At 49.1% G+C, this 19,797-nt stretch overlaps 1 non-coding gene across 1 annotated transcript; it reads right to left on the bottom strand.

The window, feature by feature from the left end:
* Nucleotides 1-2,256: 2,256 nt before the first annotated feature.
* TRNAA-UGC (transfer RNA alanine (anticodon UGC)) lies at nt 2,257-2,329 on the bottom strand. The gene has a single exon. It is a non-coding gene; the product is annotated as a tRNA-Ala (tRNA).
* Nucleotides 2,330-19,797: the final 17,468 nt, after the last annotated feature.

The following is a 19,797-nucleotide window of genomic DNA, read 5'->3' as shown; positions in this document are numbered from 1 at the left end:
GCAGTAGAGACTGACTCAGTCTCCAGCTTCGCTCCCCTCTCGGAGGTGAGGCTGAAGTTGTAACTGTCTAGTCACATGCTTGGTTCCTCTGGCAACCAGCCCCCATCCTGCACCTACGGAAGGGCCCCCAAAGAATCACCTCATCAGCATAAACTCAGGTGTGGTCCAAAGGGGCTCGTCATGAGTAACAAAAAACACTCCTAGGATGCGTGAAATTCCAAGGATTTTGGGAGCTCTGTGCCAGGACTCTGGGATAAAGACCAGGTATATACCCACATACTTTATTATACCTGGACAAAGACCAGGTGTGTGTGTATATATATATAATTGTACCTCAGTAATGCATCATATTAATAGAGGACAAAACTACATGATCACTCACATTGCAGGAAAAGACCCTGAAAAAAATCTAACACCATTCATGATTAAAAACAAGCAGAATTCCCTGGTGGTCCAGTGGTTAGGACTCTGTGCTTTTACTGCAGGGGGCCTTGGGTTCGATCCCTGGTTGGGGAGCTAATATCCCGCATGCCACGTGGCACCACCAACAAACAAAAAATAAACACCTCTCATGAAATAGAGGTGGAATAGAGGAATAGAGAACTTCTTCAACGTAACAGGAGCACCTGTGGAAAAGCCCACAGCTAACGTGCTTAGTGGTGAAAAAATGACTGTTCTTTTTCTCAGATCAGGAGCAAAAGAATGGCAAAATGAACACTTTTTCCACTTCTGCAGTAAGACAAAAAAAAAAAAAGTCATCCAGATGGATAAAAAATAAAACTATCAATCACAGATGACATGATCTTTATGTAAATAATCCCCAAAGTACACACACGCAAACCTACTAGCACTAACGCATAAGCAACGTGGCAAGACACAAGCTCAACGTACAGAAATCAATTGTATTTCTTCTATATACTAGTACATGAGCAATCTGCAGATAAAATTAATACAATTCCATTCACAAGAGCATCAAAATGAATAAAATATTTAGTAATAAAGTTAACCAAAAAATACAAGTTTTGTTTGCTGGAAACTACAAAGCATTGTGGAGAGAAATTAAAGCTCTAAATAAATGGAGAGAAGTTCCATAGTCATGGACTGAAAGACTCAATACTGTCAAGATGGCCATTCTCACCTCATTGATTGTAAATTCAATGCAATTTCTATCAAAATCCCAGCTGAATTTGTGTGTGTGTGTGTGGAAATCAACAAGTTGACTTTAAAATGTACAGGGAAAGACAAAGGACCTGGAACTGGCAAAACAATTTTGAAAAAAAAAAAGCTGGAGGTATTTTCACTTTTTAATTTCAAACTTACTATGAAGACATTAAGAAGGCACAGATCAAGGTATGAGGCTAGATCAATGGAAAGTAGTTGAGAGTCCAGAAATCCTTACCTTTTAACGGTCATCAGATTTTCGACAAAGGTACCAAGACAATTCAATGGGGAAAGGACAGTCTTTTCAACAAGTGATGCTGGGACAATTGGATATCCACGTGCAAGAGAAAGGAACTTAGATACTTTGAGATACTTTTCATGATATCCTCCAATAGATTGCTCTACACAAGTACTCATCTGTCTTTTTGGTTAGAATATTTATGGGAAATGGATTTCAGGGCACCAAGAGAAGATCTATTCCTCAGAGCACAGTGGGGAGTGAATGAACAAGGTATCTATGGAATTTGTTCTGGGTCATTGAGTATTTATCTCAGTATGCAGATTGGACTTGTTTTCAAGCTCTTGGGCCCCTCCTGCCTTTGTTGATATCTTCAGGCTTATTTTCCTTTCTTCGTCCAGGCCCGTAGGCATGCATCAATTCCTGACCTAAACCAAGAGTAACCTGGGGAAAACTTGGGCGTTCAGTCTGACTCAGCTCGCCATTGGTGATGAAGGGATACTTAGGCACTGCTCACCTTTATACAGTGAGCACTGCACATGCACAGGACAGGGTCAAATAGGACTTGGTTTTGACTAGGTCAGATCTGAGGGACATACATTGACACAGTGTCTCATCCTTGCTGAAACTCACATGCCTCACCCCAACTGCAAGGAGCAAATCTTATTCCGGTTATCATGTGAGGACACAAATAGTGAACCAAGTCAAGAGCCTGTTAGCAAAATTGCAGCTAGGACTCAGGCCAGCTCAGTCAAGTTTAGGCGTGGGCTGTATCCTCTCCCTTGAATTCTGTGTGTGTCAGGCCTTGAAACCTTTGCTTTTTTTTTGGCTGCACCTTGAAGCATGTGGGATCTTAGTTCCCTGACCAGGGATCACACCTGGGCCCCCTGCATTGCAAGTGCAGAGTCTTAGCCACTGGACCACCAGGGAAGTCCCCATCAAGTACTTCTTAATGGAGACGCCTAAGAACTAGGTACAGACGTTAGGAGAGAGGGGTCAACATCCCCATCTGGTGGCTCAGAACTGAACTCAGAGAAATGGAGGCTTTCCCAGGAGGGCAGGGAGGTGAATGGCCTGCTCAGAACAGGCTTCTTACAACCGCACCTGGCCTCATTGCCTCTCGACAGAGCCTTTGCCCACATGCTCACTAAATTCTAGTAGTGTTAGGGGAACCACTGCCCTGGCCAGACACCATAGTAACCACTTGCATGAGTTATCTTAAACAAGAGGTCCTGGTAAGGAATGAGGAACTAACAAGCTATCACCAACCGGAAGAATTCAGGAAAGGTCAAAAGGAGAGAGGAGACAGCAGACCATACGTCCTACCAACCTTCCTTCTCGCTGGAATCCATCCTGGCTGAGTGATGCGCGCGCCAGCAGGAAGGACCCTGAGTCAGAGTGATTGGCCAGAGACAACCCGGAAACTAACCCCATCAGCATAAAACCCGAGACCGTGAGCCACATGGTGGAGCACTCCTCCTGGGTTTCCTGACCCTCCTGCTCTCCGCCCGGACGCCCGTTCCCAATAAAGTCTCTTGCTTTGTCAGCACGTGTGTCTCCTCGAACAACTCATTTCCGAGTGTTAGACAAGAGCCCGCTCTACGGCCCTGGAAGGGGTCCCCCTTCCTGCAGCAGTCGGGTTAAGTAGAATTCTACAAGCTGAATTAAAAGCATAGGGCCTCTTTTTCTTTTGATCCAGTCTCAGAGAATTTAGTTACTGAGCGCATCGGAGCAGCTTGTGGAAGCATTGCTTTATCAGGATGCGGGGAGTATGTCCAGTTGTGCGGCCTGGGTTTATTGAAGTTCCAGTAGTGTCTGGCATATTTATTACCAGGTGAGGAGACTGGGTTAGGAAGATCTCAGAAGCCTCTAGGAGGGAGTAAATTGTTTAAATATCCCATGTGCCTCGGAAATGAAAGCACAGGGCTGAGATGCTAGGTGGGTAAAGTGGGCCTGCGGGTCCCAGCACTTGCTGACCCTGTCTCATTGGTCTCTCTCTCTCCAGCATTATGCTCCTCCGAGCAGATTTCTCACCACTTGTCTGTCTTATTGGAAATAGCAAGGTATGCACAGTAAAGCCAATTTAAACCCAGTCGAGCCTGCAAGCATTAACACTTATGCTCAAAAATGGGGAAAAGGACACGGCCTGCAGCAGGAAGTTCTCATCGTACTCTTTACCAGTGTGGCCAGGGGTGAAGCGATGAAAAATGGCCTCGGGGGGGCTGCAGAGTGAATTTCATCCCATGCAAAGAAAAATGAGATTAAAAATATTTCCAAGCAATGAAGTACCTTGGTGCCTGCCCTGGGCAAATAAACCAGAATCACAGGTGTTGGGAAAAATCATAGGATAGAGCAGGGTCTATGCAACGTGTGGGACTTCAGTGCCCAGCCATTTGTGAGGTGGGGGTCACAGAGATTCACTGTGTCTTCAGGGTGGGGGAGGGAGAGTACCCCTGGGAGTCGCAGGGAGCCTTGGCCCTGTATGTCGCTGTCACCACGGTTTTCAGTCTCCTGGGTGATCTGAAAGCATGTCTCTTTTATTCTGCCTATTTCCCTCTTTTGTGGCCTAGAGCTTAGCTCTTGACCTTATCCTTTTCTGGATTTCTAGACTGGGTTTCTTCACCCTGAGCCCTTTGCCATTTGGGTCCAGTCATCTCTGTCGTGGAGTGTCCTGTGCATTACACAATGTTGAGCTTCCCTGGTCTCTACCTGCTAGATGCCCGTAGCACCCCCCCTCCTCTAGTTGTGACAACCAAAAATATCTCCAGACATTCCCAAATGTCCCCGAGGGGGCAAAATTGTCCCCACCCACTCCTGTAGAGAATCTCTATTCTAGGAGGTGGCGATAATTAGCTGAGTCTCAAGACTTCTGAAGCATTGAAAGGGGATGCCTTGGGACTTCCCTGGTGGCGCAGTGATTAAGAATCTGCCTGCCAGTGCAGGGGACATGGGTTCGATCCCTGGTCCAGGAAGATCCCACATGCCACGTGTGGTGTGCGCCACGGACTAAGAACAAGATAGACTAAAAGGGCCAATATTGCCGGAACAAAGAGCTACAGGACTCCTCTCACTCTGTACAATGCAACAATTGCAATGTGCCAAAGCCTTCCCAAGCAGCATGCTATGTCCCTTGTCCATCCCATATAAGAAAAGATATTTGCCCCGTTTTTTTCCCACTCAGCACACTAAAAGTGTACATACTTTGCCCAGTCAGCAGATAACCACAGGTTCCCTGGCTATAAAAACAGGCAAGCAACCCATGCTCAGGGTTGACTTGCCCTGGCTTCCAGGAAGTTGGCCAGCTGTTCTTGCAGCGTCTCTTCTCTCTAATAAACTCTGTCTTCCTTGCATACTGCCTTGTGTCTGGAAATTCTTTTCCAACCTGCGCTCAGACCACGACACCACAGAGCAACTAAGCCCGTGTGCCACAACTACTTAGCTTGTGCTCTAGAGCCCGTAAGCCACAACTACTGAGCCCTTGGGCCACAACTACCGAAGCCTGCACGCCTAGAGTCCATGCTCCCCAACAAGAGAAGCCATCGAAACGAGAAGCCTGCACACCGCAACGAAGAGTAGCCCCCGCTCGCCACAACTAGACAAAGCCCATGCGCAGCAATGAAGACCCAACACAGCCAATAAATAAAGAAAAGAAAAGAAAAGAAAAGGGACGCCTTGCTCAGAATGGGTCAAATTGACCTCTTGCCATAAAATCATCTCCATATAAATGACCACGTAATGGTTTGGTGGATGTGGTAGACAGAATAATGGCCACCCAAAGGTGCCCCCGTCCCAATCCCTGAATTTGTGAAAACGTCACCTTGCACAGCAAAAGGGATTCTGCAGCTGTAATGAAGTTAAGGATTTTTATTTTAATTTGTTTACTTATTTATTTTGGCTGCACTGGGTCTTTGTTGCAGAGCATGGGCTTTTCTAGTTACAGCATGCAGGTTCAATTGCAGCATGTGGGATCAGGATCTTAGTTCCCCAGCCAGGGATGGAACCTGGGCCCCCTGCACTGGGAACTCGGAGTCTTAACCAGTGGACCCCTAGGGAAGTCCTGAAGTTAAGGATCTTGAGATGGGAGATTTTCCCCAATGGTCTGTGTGGGTCCCGTGTAATCACAGGGTCCTTGTGAGAAGGAGGCAGGAGGGTCAGAGACAGGGAAGGAGAGGTGATGTCAGAAGCAGAGGTGGGAGAGAGAGAGATTGAAGATGCTGGCCTTGAAGGTGCAGGAAGGGGCCGTGAGCAAAAAATGCCTCTAGAAGCTGGAGAAAGCAAGGAAACAGACTCTCCTCAGAGCCTGCAGAAGGCACGCGGCCCTGTAGCCCTGTACTGACGTGAGTCCTTGGACTCTTTAATCAATAGAAACTGATAAGAGGCCAGACAAGGAATTCAGGCAAGGCTTTATTTTTGCAGCACAGGGAGAAGAACAAGTAACAGTTGCTCTTGGAGGGTGGGTGAGCTGTTTCCTTAAATGGGGTGAGGGTAGGGTAGACGGGTGGGTCCGGTGGGAGGGATGACTTAGGTGATCTGTCCACCCCCTGGTGGTGCTCTGTGCAGGGATCTCGCACAGGAACCTGCTTTTGCTCCCGGGACCTCAGAAATGGCAGTTGGTTTGTAGCCTTTTGTATCTTATTGTTCCTAACTGCCCCAACTGCACAGACATGCAGTTGTTTTTAGTCCCTTGTAGTTTCTTTGTATTCTGTTGTTGAGGAGATGTTTGTCCAGGTGTTGTTTTCCATAAACTTTGAGATGAGATATGTCTTCCTCATTCCTGCAGCGACTCACTGGTGCTGATGGCCTAGATCTTGAGGCAACCTCTAGCCCATCAGCTGAGATGACTGCTCTGTTAGAAGTGGAGCTGGGAAGTAGTGCAAACCTGGCCTGGGCCTGGGAAATCGGTGTGGAACCCTCATCTCTCCGTGGCGCCTCAGTCTCGCGCAGCCACCAGCCAGTGTCAGCCTGGGAGCCCCGCAGACTTCTCTTCTCAAGAGTTGGCACCCTGGGGGGGTCTGCCAAATGTAGGTTGAGCAGTGCAAATTCCGGGGTCTTCTTCCCAAAGAAGTTGGGCTGTGCAAAAACCTACTGATTTCATAAATTCATTATTTCACTTAAATTTTTTTAAAGATTTTTTAATAGATTTAATTTTTTAGAGCAGTTTTAGTTGAAAACAAAATTGAGTGGGAAGTACAGAGATTTCCCATATGCCCTCTGCCCCTACACACTGCACAACCACCCCTGCTATCAGCATCCCACCAGAGTGGGACATTTGTTACCATTAATGAATGGACACTGAGACATCATTATCCCCCAAAGTCCACGGTTTACCTCAAGGTGCATTCTTGGTGGGGTCCCTTCTATGGATTTCGACAAATTTGGACAAATGTATCCACCACTATAGTAACACACAGAGCAGTTTTGTTGTTTTGCTTTTAATGCAGATTGCAGACCACTGGAAATACTTTGTGTGTCAAGATCAGCTTGCTCAGTAGGTACTCTGTGTGATTCCCATGTAGCTTCACTTAGCTCCTATAACTTTTTTTTTTTGGCTACATCAGGTCTTAGTTGTGGCACACGGGATCTTTGTTGAGGCATGCGGGATCTTTCGTTGTGGCATGCAGACTTCTCTCTAGTTGTGGCATGCAGGCTCCAGGGCGCATGGGCTCTGTAGTTTGTGCCACGCAGGCTCTCTAGTTGAGGCACGCGAGCTCAGTAGTTGTGGCACGTGGGCCTAGTTGCACCACAGCATGTGGGATCTTGGTTCCCCAACCAGGGATCAAACCCAGGTCCCCAGCATTGGAAGCTCAGAGTCCTAACCACTGGACCGCCAGGGAAGTCCCAGCCTGGGGGTTTATTGTGGGGGAGAAGCCGGGCCTCTCGATGGCTTTGATTGGCTCCATCTCAGGAAGCCTCAGGGATATTCCCTATCTCACTGGAGGTGTGGAGTTAACCCTTACCGCCACAAGGGAAGTGCCTTCATGGGGGAGGTCCACAGGGGAGCACTTTGTTCCCCCCAATGCAGAATGGGAAGCCTCATATTCCTTTCTTTTTTTTTTCCCAAAGACGAGGGCCCTCCTCCAGGGCAGCGTCCCCCCAAAGGGAGCAAGAAAGAAGCAGGCAAGGCAGGAGCCACAGAATGTGTGTAACCTAATCTTGGACATCCCATCACTTTCGTGTTTTCTCCTTGTTAGAAGATGGTTCCTTAGTGCAGCCCACACTCCCGTGAAGGAGATTCTACAAGGACACGGAAGTGAGGATCATGGGGCCATCATGGAGGCTGCCTACCAGTTCACTGCCCATGGGAACGTATATGTGTTGGGGGTGGGGAGTGTGATTTTGGTTCTGCAGGAGCTATTAACACCCACAGATTTATAGGTCAGGAGCATCCTCTTTCTGGCTATCTGGAAGAGACAGGCCTGCTCGGTGGCCCATTAATTTATTTGACTTTATCATATTGTACACTTTGCAGACAACTTTGCTTCTGTCTATGAGAGAGTAGCCAGTTAAATTCCACAAGTTATCGATCGTGTAACAGCAGGTATCGGGATGTGTAAGAAGACGCTAGCTCTCAAATGTCAGCAAGAAAAGGTTTGCAGATAAGGGCTCTGCCTGAAAGATGGGCAGGGTGAGGCTTCATCCTGCAGGGCAGCTGGGTCAGACCGTGTTAATGCAGCCACAGGATCATTACCCTGGAGGAATCAAGGTCCTAGACAGCGGGTTCTCTCCATTGCCACTGCTGATAAGAATGTCTTGGCAAAAATCAGCCCTGGCTAGAGGTGAGCAGGCCGGGCCAGCTCCTTAGGCCACTGGGCAGAGAACTAGGGGAGGGTGAGCAGCAATCAGGACACTCTTTTCCCTTTCCTTTCCATATTTTAAAGCAGCTTAGAATCCCAGGAATTTACAGGGCACTTGGTCCCATTCCATTCAACTAATGGGGACCCTAGAATGACTACTTTTTTTTTTTGCCACTCCACATGGCTTGTGGTATCTTAGTTCCCCAACCAGGGATTGAACCCACTCACTCGGCAGTGAAAGCAATGAGTCCTAACCACGGGATCACCAGGGAATCCTCTAGAATGACTACTTTTGATGCTACTTTTTTTTTTTTAATTTATTTTTTGGCTGCTTTGGGTGTTTTTTGCTGTGCATGGGCTTTCCCTAGTTTCAGTGAGCCAGGGCTACTCTTCGTTGCAGTGTGCGGGCTTCTCATTGCCGTGGCTTCTCTTGTTGCGGAGCACGGGCTCTAGGCGCACAGGCTCCAGTAGTTGCAGCACTTGGGCTCAGTAGTTGTCGCACATGGGCTTAGTTGCTTCGTGGCATGTGGAATCTTCCTGGACCAGGGATCGAACCCACGTCCCCTGCATTGGCAGGCAGATTCTTAACCACCTGGGAAGTTCCTCAGATGCTATTTCTGCTTCTTTATCTCTTCCTCCTCCCATGATCTGTTGCCCTTTGGGGGAGCCCCATTCCACCTGGCTCTTCCAGGCCTGTGATGGGCAGAAAGTGCATGGATTTGGGGTGGGACAGACCCTTCAGGATCCTGGCCTCACGCCTTCCCAGCTGTCAGACCTCAATTTTCCCTTCTATAAAGTGGGGATAATACCACCTCCTTCATAAGGTTATGTGAGGATTAAATCATTTATGCAAGAGGTTGGCAGAATTATAGACATATCATGGTCACGTGAAGTACTGGGCTCCTCCTCCCTCCTCCCACCCCCCACAACAAAACAAAAAAACCCCAAACTTTTCTTTTGATATCGAATGCTGACTGTTTATGTGTGCTTGCTGTGGAGAGGTATTCCTTTTGTGTGGGAAGTGGGAAGGGTGTGTGTGTGTGTGTGTGTGTGTGTGTGTGTGTGTGTGTGTTGGTGAGGCTGGGAGGGTGGCTCGGCGGAGATGGAAAGGACAGAGTGCTGCTCTGATTCGCGTTTCATTCCAGGAGTGTCTCTTTGCAACTGAGGATGCTGGGGATGCAGGACACTGATGGAACCCCTCCGTGGTGACGGCCCTAAGCAGCCTCCCTGGTCCCTTGTGGGTGGGGGGACAGTGGCAAAGGAACCTCACAGAGTGTTATGGACTGAATGTCCCTGTCCCCAGGCTCACAGGTTGGAGCACCAGCCCCCAGGGCGATGATAATGGGAGATGGGGCGTTTGGGAGGTAATTAGGGTTAGATGAGTTCAGGTGGATGGAGTCCCCATGATGGGATTAGTGTGCTCTTACAAGAAGAGACATCTGAGCTCACTCTCTCTCTCCCATGTGAAGATACAGCAAGAAGGCGGCCGTTTACCAGCCAGGAAGGGAGCTCTCACCAGCCTCCAACCATGCGGGCACCTTGATCTCGGACTTCCAGCCTCTAGGTCTGTGAGAAAATAAATTTCTGTTTTTTAAGCCCCCAGTCTATGGCGTTTTGTTATGGCAGCTGAACAGAGAGCCTTCCAAACTGCCCCTCTGGGGACGTCCCTGGTGGTCCAGTGGTTAAGACTCCGTGCTTCCAGTGCAGGGGGCGCGGGTTCCATCCCTGGTCTGGGAACTAAGATCCCACATGCCAAGCGGCGAGGCCAAAAATAAACAAATTGCCCCTCTGGAAACTTCTGCTTTGCCCGGTGGCAGCTGCTGTCCAGTATAGTTACAGGATGTCATGTATGTTGGAGGCTGGGACCCTTGGATGGAGGAGAATGCATCCTTCTTAGGAAGAGGTTGCTTGCTGTAGAGCAGAGCTCGGGCGTGAAGGGACAGTACCTGATTGGGTCGTAGTCCCTGACATTTGGTGGCCTCCCATGGTTGAGAGAAAGGCACAAAGGTCGATTCTGAGCCAAGGCGAGGCTAGATAGGAGTCTCCGGGCAGCAATTAGATTATGTTCTTCCAGTAACCACCTGCAAGTTCTGTTCCTGCAGAGACCTTGACGGGGGCCTCTTGGGGGCTCAGTCAGGGAGGACAGCCACCCATCTCGGATCACAGAGAAGTGCCCCCCAGCCTGGGGGGGCTGCCCTCATCACTGATCCCTGTGGCTTCAGCAAGGACCCCCAGAGAGTGGTCTCTCTGTCCAGCCCCTGTCATCCCAGGGCCTCCGTGGACTCAGGGGCCAGGCAGCCCCCCATCCTGCTGAGCCGTGGGGGAACGTGGCTCCCCACCCCCACACGGCCACATCAGCTCTGCACCATCCCCCCAGAGATGTTCCCTTTGTTGCTAAACTTACTTTTGCCTTGTCTGTGCCCAATTATGCTTATTTTCCTCCACCGCTTGCCTCTGAGCAGGGGCGGAGAAGGGAACAAAAAAGGGAAACTGATTTGCTCTCATTGTGTCCACAAAATGCACATTTTCTTTGTGAGACTGAAACGTCTGGGAGTCTGAGCTTTGAAAGCTTGTCTTAAATGGTCTAATTGCCTGATCTCAGTCCTGGCTTGGCGTCTTGCATTTGGCATTTCGTGGATTTGAATCCGGAGAGACAGTGATGGGGGCAGGGGAGGGATGCCTAACTGATGGATATTTTTAGCAAATCAAAGTTTGCTTTTCTGGGTTGATTCTGTCTTCTCTCATCACCACCTCCCAACCTGTGGCTTCCAATCTTGTCACCTCCCACTGCCTCTAGGACCTGGTAGGAGGCCACCCCGGTGCTGCTGAATTAGCTACAAGATCAGTGGCACAAGCCTGACAGTGTCCCCGGAGAACCCAGGGGTGCCGTCCAGCCCTGTCCCCAGAGAAGGGGATGCACATTTATCGAGCACCTGTTTGTGCTGGAGACTAGGAGCCGGGGGCTTCATGTATGTCAGTTGTTCCCAAAGTGGGGTCCCCACGAAGCTCCAGGAGTTTTTCTTTACACATTTCAGTCCAAGCTGACCAAATGCAGAGACAGACATGAGAATCCAGCGGGCTTTGCTTAAGTCAGACCTTAAAGAGACGTAAAATGATGCCTTCTCACTGAAATAGTGTTGTTTTGGAAACTGGAGTTTTTTCCATTAAAACATGTTATTTATGCTAACATGTCATGGTTTATTATTGCTATTTTTCAAGTGAGTTAAATTTAAATTCAATTTTCTCAGTTTTAATTTCTAATATGATAAATATTGATCAACGATGCATGTAAATAAAAGCTCTCTGGGATCTTCAATAATTTTTCAGAGGGTAAAGGAATTGTGGGACAAAAAAACTGGGCAGTAATATCATTTAATTCTCTAATCACTCTTATAGGAAGTAGTAACATCCCCATTTCACAGATGAGGTTAAGCCCCTGAAAAGTTATTTACCCAAGGTTACACAGTAAGTGGCTGAATTAGGATTGGAAAAAAAAAAAACAGTAGTTAGGGGGACTTCCCTGGTGGTCTGGGGGCGGGGGGCCTGGGTTCAGTCCTTGGTCGGGGAACTAAGATCCCCAAGCCAAGTGATGTGGCCAAAAAACAAAGCAATAGCTAATACATACTAACTGTGAAAAAAAACGTTGGAAGATGAAAAACGTTTAACCCACCATAAGTCTGCTGTTCAATATTTTGGAATATTTCCTTTGTCCCCAAACTTAACTGACATGATTTGATCACTACTGTCGGTGCGGGATTTGAACCCGGAGCTGGGTCATGGCGACAGGCTGGGATTGTGTCTCCTGGAGGCAGTGGTGGGCAGCTCCTGCCTTTGTCTCCTGTTTCCAGGGTGTCCAGGAGCAGGCGGTGTAGACCGTGTGTCACAGGCTGGATTGTGTCACCCTGGGTCCAGGGCCTCGGACTGTGACTGTGTTTGGAGACAGGGCTTTTAGGAGGTGATTAAGTGTTTTGTTTTTTTCTACTTTTTGGAAGTGCTGCATGGTATGTGGGATCGAACCCGGGCCCCCTGCAGTGGAAGCACAGTGTCTTAACCCCTGCACCACCAGGGAAGTCCCAGGAGGTGATTACGTTAAAATGAGGCCATTAGGGTGGGCCCTAATCCAGTGTGACTGGTGTCCTCACAGCAAGAGGAAGTGTGGACGCACGGAAAGATGCCGCCAGGGATGTGTGTGCTCAGAGGAGACTCTGTGAGGGCCCAGCAAGAGGGCAGCACGTGCAGCCAAGGACAGAGGCCTCAGGACAGACCAGACCTGTGACAGCTTGACCTGGGCCTTTCAGCCTCCAGAACTGTGAGGAAACACATTTCTGCTATTTAAACCGCACCCACCCCTGCCCCCATCTGTGGTACGTTGTTGTGGCGGCCTGACCAACTACCACACTGAGTCTTACTCTCTCTGTGGGAACAGGAGCACGAGTCGGGTGGGGCTTTTGTTGACCCGGGCTGTTTCCCATGAGGGGCGTCTGCAGGGTGATGAGCAGGAACCCACGAGAAGCAGCAGAGACTGGGCCTTCGAGCCCCTCCTGGGCCTGGCATCCTGGAGCTCCACTCAGCCTGCCTCAGGCTGGGGCTGCCACCTTCACCTCGAGCTCATGGGGCGTGGAAGCAGCTCAGACCTTTCCTATGTGTCTGCTTCTGTGGCTCTGACCCTGTGGAAATGGCCCTGCTGGCCCGGACCGCCTGGAGAGCTCAGGCCCGGCCTTGGAGGTGGGCCAGCACTAGTGAAACCTGGATCCAGAAGAGGAAGCAAGACAGGGCTTCCCTGGGGGCACAGTGGTTAAGAATCCGCCTGCCAATGTAAGGGACACGGGTTTGAGCCCTGGTCCGGGAAGATCTCTCATGCTGCGGAGCAAGTAAGCCCGTGAACCACAACTACTGAGCCCACATGTCACAACTACCGAAGCCTGTGCGCCTAGAGCCTGTGCTTCGCAACAAGAGAAGCCACCACAATGAGAAGCCCACGCACCACAACAAACAGTAGCCCTTGCTCACCGCAACTAGAGAAAGCCTGCGTGCAGCAACAAAAATCCAACGCAGCCAAAAAGAAAGAAAGAAAGAGAAAGAAAGAAAGGAAGGAAGGAAAGAAAGAGAAAGAAGGAAGGAAGGAAGGAAAGGAAGGAAGAAAGAAGCAGAAGCAAGGCAGCAAAATGCCACTCAGCTCACCATCCAGGGAGTGAGCGCAGCGTGGGACAGGGTGCCCCTCCCCTTGCTGACCCCCCCGGCCTGCGCTCCTCCGTCCTCTGGGCTCCATGTCTCAAGGAGACCCTGGAGAGGGCGCAGCCAGGTGCCCTGTGAGTGGCACCTAGGCCTGAAGGCCCCGTCTTTCCTCCTTCACGAGGACAAGGACCTGAGCATCCTTCCCGCCTCCTGGTATCACCCTTGAGGTAATGCCCAGTTCTTCCCTCTCCAGGTCTATACTTCCTCACCCCCTTCTCTCCTCAATCCACTCCGGTTGGCTTCAGTCCGCCCTGAGTGGTCCGGACGAGTCTTCAGCCATTGTCCTCACCTCTCAGCGCCGCTCACACCGAGGTCCCCTTCTGCTTCTGGCATCTGCCTGAGCACCTCGGTTTCCCGGTTTCTCTTCCTGACCACGCCTCCTCTTCCTGGTCCTCAGAGTTGGCCTGACCTTGGGCTTGGTCCCTGGCCCTCTTTTCTCTACTTGTTCCCTCAGCACTGTCTAACAGAGCCTCCTGTGATGGAGGACTGTTTGCTGTCTGAGATGCCCAGCACAGGAGCCACGAGCCACATGTGGCTGTCGTGGGCTCGCATTGCGGCCGGTGTAACTGATGACCTGAAGTTTCCTTTCCACTTTATTTTAATTAATTTAAATGTGATTAGCCACAGTGGTGCTGGCTACTGTGGTGGACGGTGTGGCCTAGGGCGTCTATAAAAGTGTCAGGGCTCCATGTAGGATCTGCTGTCCTCCAAATTTCCACTCCCTGCGCCGACCCCACCCCGGGGCCCTAGACTTACCTCAAGCTGCCTCCTCCTTCTTCTTAAAATATAGTTGATTTACAACATATATGTATATGTTTTTCAGATTGTTTTCCATTGTAGGTTATTACAAGATATTGATTATAGTTCCCCGTGCTATACAGTAAATCCTTATTGCTTATCTATTTTATATCTAGTAGTTTGTATCTGTTAATCTCATCCTCCTAATTTATCGCTCTTTCACTCCCTTTCCCCTTTGGTAACTATAAGTTTGTTTTCTAATTCTTTGAATCTGTTTCTGTTTTATATATAGATTTCATTTGTATTATTTTTTAGATTCCACATATAAGTGATATCATATAATATTTGTCTTTCTCTGACTTACCTCACTCGGTATGATAATCTCTAGGTCCATCCATGTTGCTGCAAATGGCATTATTTCATTCTTTTTTATGGTTGAGTAATATTCCATTGTGTATATATTTTATATACCACATCTTCTTTTATTTATTTATTTATTTAGGCACACGGGCTTAGTTGCTCCGTGGCATGTGGGATCTTCCCGGACCAGGGATCGAACTGGTGTCCTCTGTATTGGTAGGCAGATTCTTAACCACTGTGCCACCAGGGAAGCCCAGGCTGCCTTCTTGACACACTTCCACGGGGTACCTGATTTAAATGCTGAAACTCTCTGATCTCACTTCTGCTCAAATTCTCTGTCTCCCAGGCTTCTCCTCGGAAAATGGCACCCCAACCACCCCCGACTCGCCCCCAAGCCCAGGAGTCCTAATTGATTCCTTCTTTCTCTTGCCCTTATTGAGAAGCTTTTTTTTTTTTTTTTTTTGGCGCACGGGCTTAGTTGCTCCGTGGCATGTGGGATCTTCCTGGAGCAGGGATCAAACCCGTGTCCTCTGCATTGGCAGGCGGATTCTCAACCACTGTGCCACCAGGGAAGCCCAGGCTGCCTTCTTGACACACCTCCACGGGGTACCTGATTTAAATGCTGAAACTCTCTGATCTCACTTCTGCTCAAATTCTCTGTCTCCCAGGCTTCTCCTCGGAAAATGGCACCCCAACCACCCCCGACTCGCCCCCAAGCCCAGGAGTCCTAATTGATTCCTTCTTTCTCTTGCCCTTAGCATCTCAACCCTGAGCAGGTCACGTGGGCTCTTCCCTCCAAACAGACCCCCAACCCGACTCCTCCCTTCACGTTCCCTGGCCGCCCTGCTTCCCCTCCTCCGCCAGCAGCCTCAGTGATCCGTCTAAAACGAATCCTAGCACTTCGCTGCCTGCAATTCCAGCTGCAGAAAAATCCCACCTGCGACGTGGCCCCCGTTGCCTCTTTTACTGCACATCCAGGGGGGCTGCGTGTGCTGTTCTGGCTGCTAAGAACCCTCCTCTCCCACCTTTGTGTGTGGTGTCTCTCCTCACTCCAGTCTGAATTCGCATCCTCAGGGGGTCTCGTCTCCCAGTCGCTAGCACAGCCCGCAGTCTTCGGCTTCCCCGGGAGGGGGACGCAAGGCCATGCTCATCGTTGCCCCCAGTTGGCTGGCCCTGGGTCAGGCTCGCTGTCTCCCTCTCCCTCTGCATCCCTGCCCGTCTGCGTAGGCTGACTCCCTCTCTATCCTTGGCTCTGCCCTCACCACTGTGCGACACTCCCTACTTTCTCCCCAGGCTCCCCTCTTTTGAGCAGAGGGTAGAAGGAGGGTCGAAGCTGGAATTTTTGAGTGAGAGAAGTCGGCCTCAAGGCATCAGTTTCATGCTGACGTCGGGGACTTGCGGCTCTTGCTGTGGCCTCAGCCAAGCAGGGGGTCCCTCTGTGCCCCCTTACCTGGCCTGGCCCCGCCCCCACAAGGAGCATCCTCGGGAGTTTTCTGCTGGACCCAGTGGGGTGCCTGGATGGGTCCTTTGGTAACTTTAGGTTTCAAACAGACATCTTGTAGCTCAAGGAGCAAATGAAGCTATTCCCGGGGAGAGGGGCTGAGGGCCCTCACTGGGTAGGAGCCGGTGGCCAGCTCTCCCCTGTTAGAGGGCAGAGGGGAGATTTGGGGTGCGTTTTGACCAGGGCACATCCAGGAGCTTCAGGATGGTCTCGCCTTGACCCAGGTCTGTCTGAGCCGAACGTGAGGACCTTGGCTGGCATCGGCCTCCTTGCGCTACTCTCCCCTTAATACAGAGCAGCAGTGCAAACCCACCTCCCTGTGGGCCTCAGCACAGTCCCACCCTAATTATGAGGCAAGAGAGCGGCAGCCCTGCCTTTAATGTCTCTAATTATAGCTGAGGCTCGGAGCAGCGCTCCCCCGCTAATCTGCTTAATTCAGACACACACTCCCTCACTGCTCCCCCACCCATGGCTTCTAACTTTAAGCCCTTTGCTTCTTGGGTGTGGGGGGCAGTTTTCTGAGTGGGCACCTGTTATGGGCTGAAATGTGCTCCCCTCCTCCCCATTTACATGTTGAAGCCCTAGCCTCCACAACCTCAGGATGTGACTGTTGGGAGCCAGGCCTTTAAAGAAGTGATTATGCTAACATGAGGTCATTAGGGTGGGCCCTAAGCCAGCATGACGGGTGTCCTCGTAGAAGAAGAGGAAATGAGAACCCAGGTGGACACGGAGGGAAGACCACATGAGGGTCTTACAAGCCAAGAAGAGAGACCTCAGAAGAAATCAACCCTGCCCACAGCTTGGTTTCGAACTTCTAGCCTCCAGAATTGTGAGAAAATACATGTTGGTTAAGCGCCCCCTCCCCCACTCCGTCTGGGGTCCTTGGTTTTATGGCTGCCCCGGGAGACTGATCCAGCCCCAGGGAGGGGAGACAGCCTTGCTGCCCCGAGAAGCAGGACAAGCACTCCTTCCCTCTGAGGAAGCTCCCCAGGGGGGTCAGGCTCCAGACTTCGCCTGTGGTCAGCCGGTCAAGGGAAGCTGGGCCTTCTCCTCTGGCCTGGCCTCCCAGTGTAGGAACATCCAGTGACATCCAGAGGTAGGAGTTCAGTTATGTATCTCGGCCGGTCCATGCATGCAGGTGTGAGGTGTGCACGAGAGGGCGTGTTCTCTGTGTCTGTTCCTCTACGTGCCTGGTGTTATGTGTGTGCAAATGGGAAAGGCTGATCAGGCTTAATCTCAAGACTGAATCCCCCTCCTTCCCATGGAGCACACAGTGTGCCCTTGCTTTCTTTTAAAAAAAATCAACTTTATTGAAGTATCGCTTTCAAAATTCAAATGCATGTTTTAAGTGTATCAGCAATGTATTTGGGAGTTCCCTGGTGGCACAGTGGTTAAGAATCCGCCTGCCAATGCAGGGGACACGGGTTTGATCCCTGGTCCGAGAAGATCCTACATGCCACAGAGCAACTAAGCCCGTGCACCACAACTGCTGAGCCTGAACTCTAGAGCCCATGAGCCACAACTGTTGAGCCCATGTGCCACAACCACTGAAGCCCACATGCCTAGAGCCTGTGCTCTGCAACAAGAGAAGCCGCCGCAATGAGAAGCCCGCGCACCACAACGAAGCGTAGCCCCCAATCACGGCAACTAGAGAAAACCTGTGTGCAGCAACAAAGACCCAATGCAGCCAATAAATAAATATTTAAAAAAAAAAAAACCCCAGTGTATTCACCTTGTCATCAACACCATAATCAAGATATAGAGGTTTTTCTCCACCTAGCCTTATTCAGGTATAATTCAGGAATAAAATTTTGATATTTTTAAAGCATACGTCATGGTGATTTGATATACAAATACGTATACATTGTGAAAGGCCTCCCACCATCGAATTAACTAGCACATCCACCACCTCACATATTTACCTTTTCTGTGTGTGTGAAACCACTTCAGTTCTACTATCTTCGCAGATTTCAGCTATACAGTCCAGTATTATCAGCTATAATCCCCGTGTTTTATTAGGTACTCAGACCTCACGGGCCTTATTCATCTTAGAACTGGAAGTTTGTACTGTTTTTTTTTTTTTTTTTCCAGTAAATAATAGCTATTTTCATTTATTTCTGCTCAGAACTTGTCCATTCAAAAACATAATTTTATAGAAAGTTTGTACTGTTTACTGCCTGTTTCTCCCACTCCCCAGCCCCAGCAACCACTACTCTACTCTCTGTTTTTACGAGTCCAATTTTTTTTTTTTTAGGTTCTACATGAGTGATACCGGTCTTTTTTTTCACTTAGCACGATGCCCTCCAGGTTCATCCATGTTGTCACAAATGGCAGGATTTCCTTCTTTTTTAAGGCTGAGTAATATTCCATTACATTTATATTATTTTCTTCTCCTTCATCTGCCAATGGACACTGAGGTTGATACCACACCTTGGCTATTGCAAATAAGGCTACAGGGGATATGGAAGTACAGATAGTTCCTCAAGATAGTGATTTGGTTTCCTTCATGTATACATATACCCCGAAGTGGGTTTGCTGGACCACATGGTAATCACATGGAAATTTTTAATTCTTCAAGAAACCTCTGTACTGTTCCCCATCATGGCTGCACCCGCTTACATTCCCACCAGGAGTGCACAGAAGCTCTCTTTCTTCACATCCTCCCCAGCACTTCTCTCTTGTCTTTTTGATGCTAGCCATCCTAACAGGTGTGAGGTGATATCTCATTGTGGTTTTGTTTTGCATTTCCCTGATGATTAGTGATATTGAGCTTCTTTTTATGTACTGGTTGGCCATTTGTATGTCTTCTTTGGGAAAATGTCTATTTAGGTCTTTTGCCCATTTTTAAATCGGATTATTTGGGGTTTTTTCCTGTTGAGTGGTGTGAGTTCCTTGGTATTTTTGGTGGTTTTTTTAAAAAATAAATTTATTTATTTATTTATTTATTTATTTATTGGCTGCGTTGGGTCTTTGTTGCTGCACACGGGCTTCTCTAGTTGCTGCTAGTGGGGGCTACTCTTCATTGTGGTGCACGGGCTCCTCACTGCGGTGGCTTCTCTTGTTGCAGAGCACCGGCTCTAGGCACGCGGACTTCAGCAGTTGCGGAGCATGGGCTCAGTAGTTGTGGTGCACAGGCTTAGTGGCTCCTCGACATGTGGGATCTTCCTGGAGCAGGGATCGAACCTGTGTCCTCTACATTGGCAGGTGGATTCTTAACCAATGCGCCACCTAGGAAGTCCCAATAATTTTGGTTATTAACTCCTTATCAGATACGGGGTTTGCAAATATATTCTCCCATCTCATAGGTTGCCTTTTCATGTTGCTGCGTAGAAGGTGTTTGTTTTTTTTTCGTAGAAGCCTTTTAGATTGATGTCGCCCCACTGATTATTTTCATTTTTGTTCCCTTTGCTTTTGCAGTGTGTTGTTTCTTTTCCTTTTTCCTTTTTTTTTTTTGGTTCGGCTGTGTTGGGTCATCATTGTTGCCTGCGAGCTTTCTCTGGTTGCAGTGAGCGGGGACTACTCTTTGTTGCAGTGCTCAGGCTAAAGAGGAAAATTAGAAACTTGCACTCAGCTAAAAATAACTCCATGCTCCCTCTGCTTTTGTAAAATATGCTTGCTGTGCCAGAAAGAGAAAAACAAAAACAGGATAACCTAGCAATCAAATGTAACCATAGGATATTTTGCTACATATGGAATGTTCTGCACCTGCTCTTGTAAGTTTCTGTTTGGAGACTTCCATGCTCTGTAAACCAAGTAACCAATCTACCAGT

This window comes from Hippopotamus amphibius, chromosome 17 (assembly GCF_030028045.1).
Source record: "Hippopotamus amphibius kiboko isolate mHipAmp2 chromosome 17, mHipAmp2.hap2, whole genome shotgun sequence".
NCBI classification, from domain to species: domain Eukaryota; kingdom Metazoa; phylum Chordata; class Mammalia; order Artiodactyla; family Hippopotamidae; genus Hippopotamus; species Hippopotamus amphibius.
The sequence above is the reverse complement of the archived record's forward strand: the minus strand, read 5'-3'. Positions and strand labels throughout refer to the sequence as shown.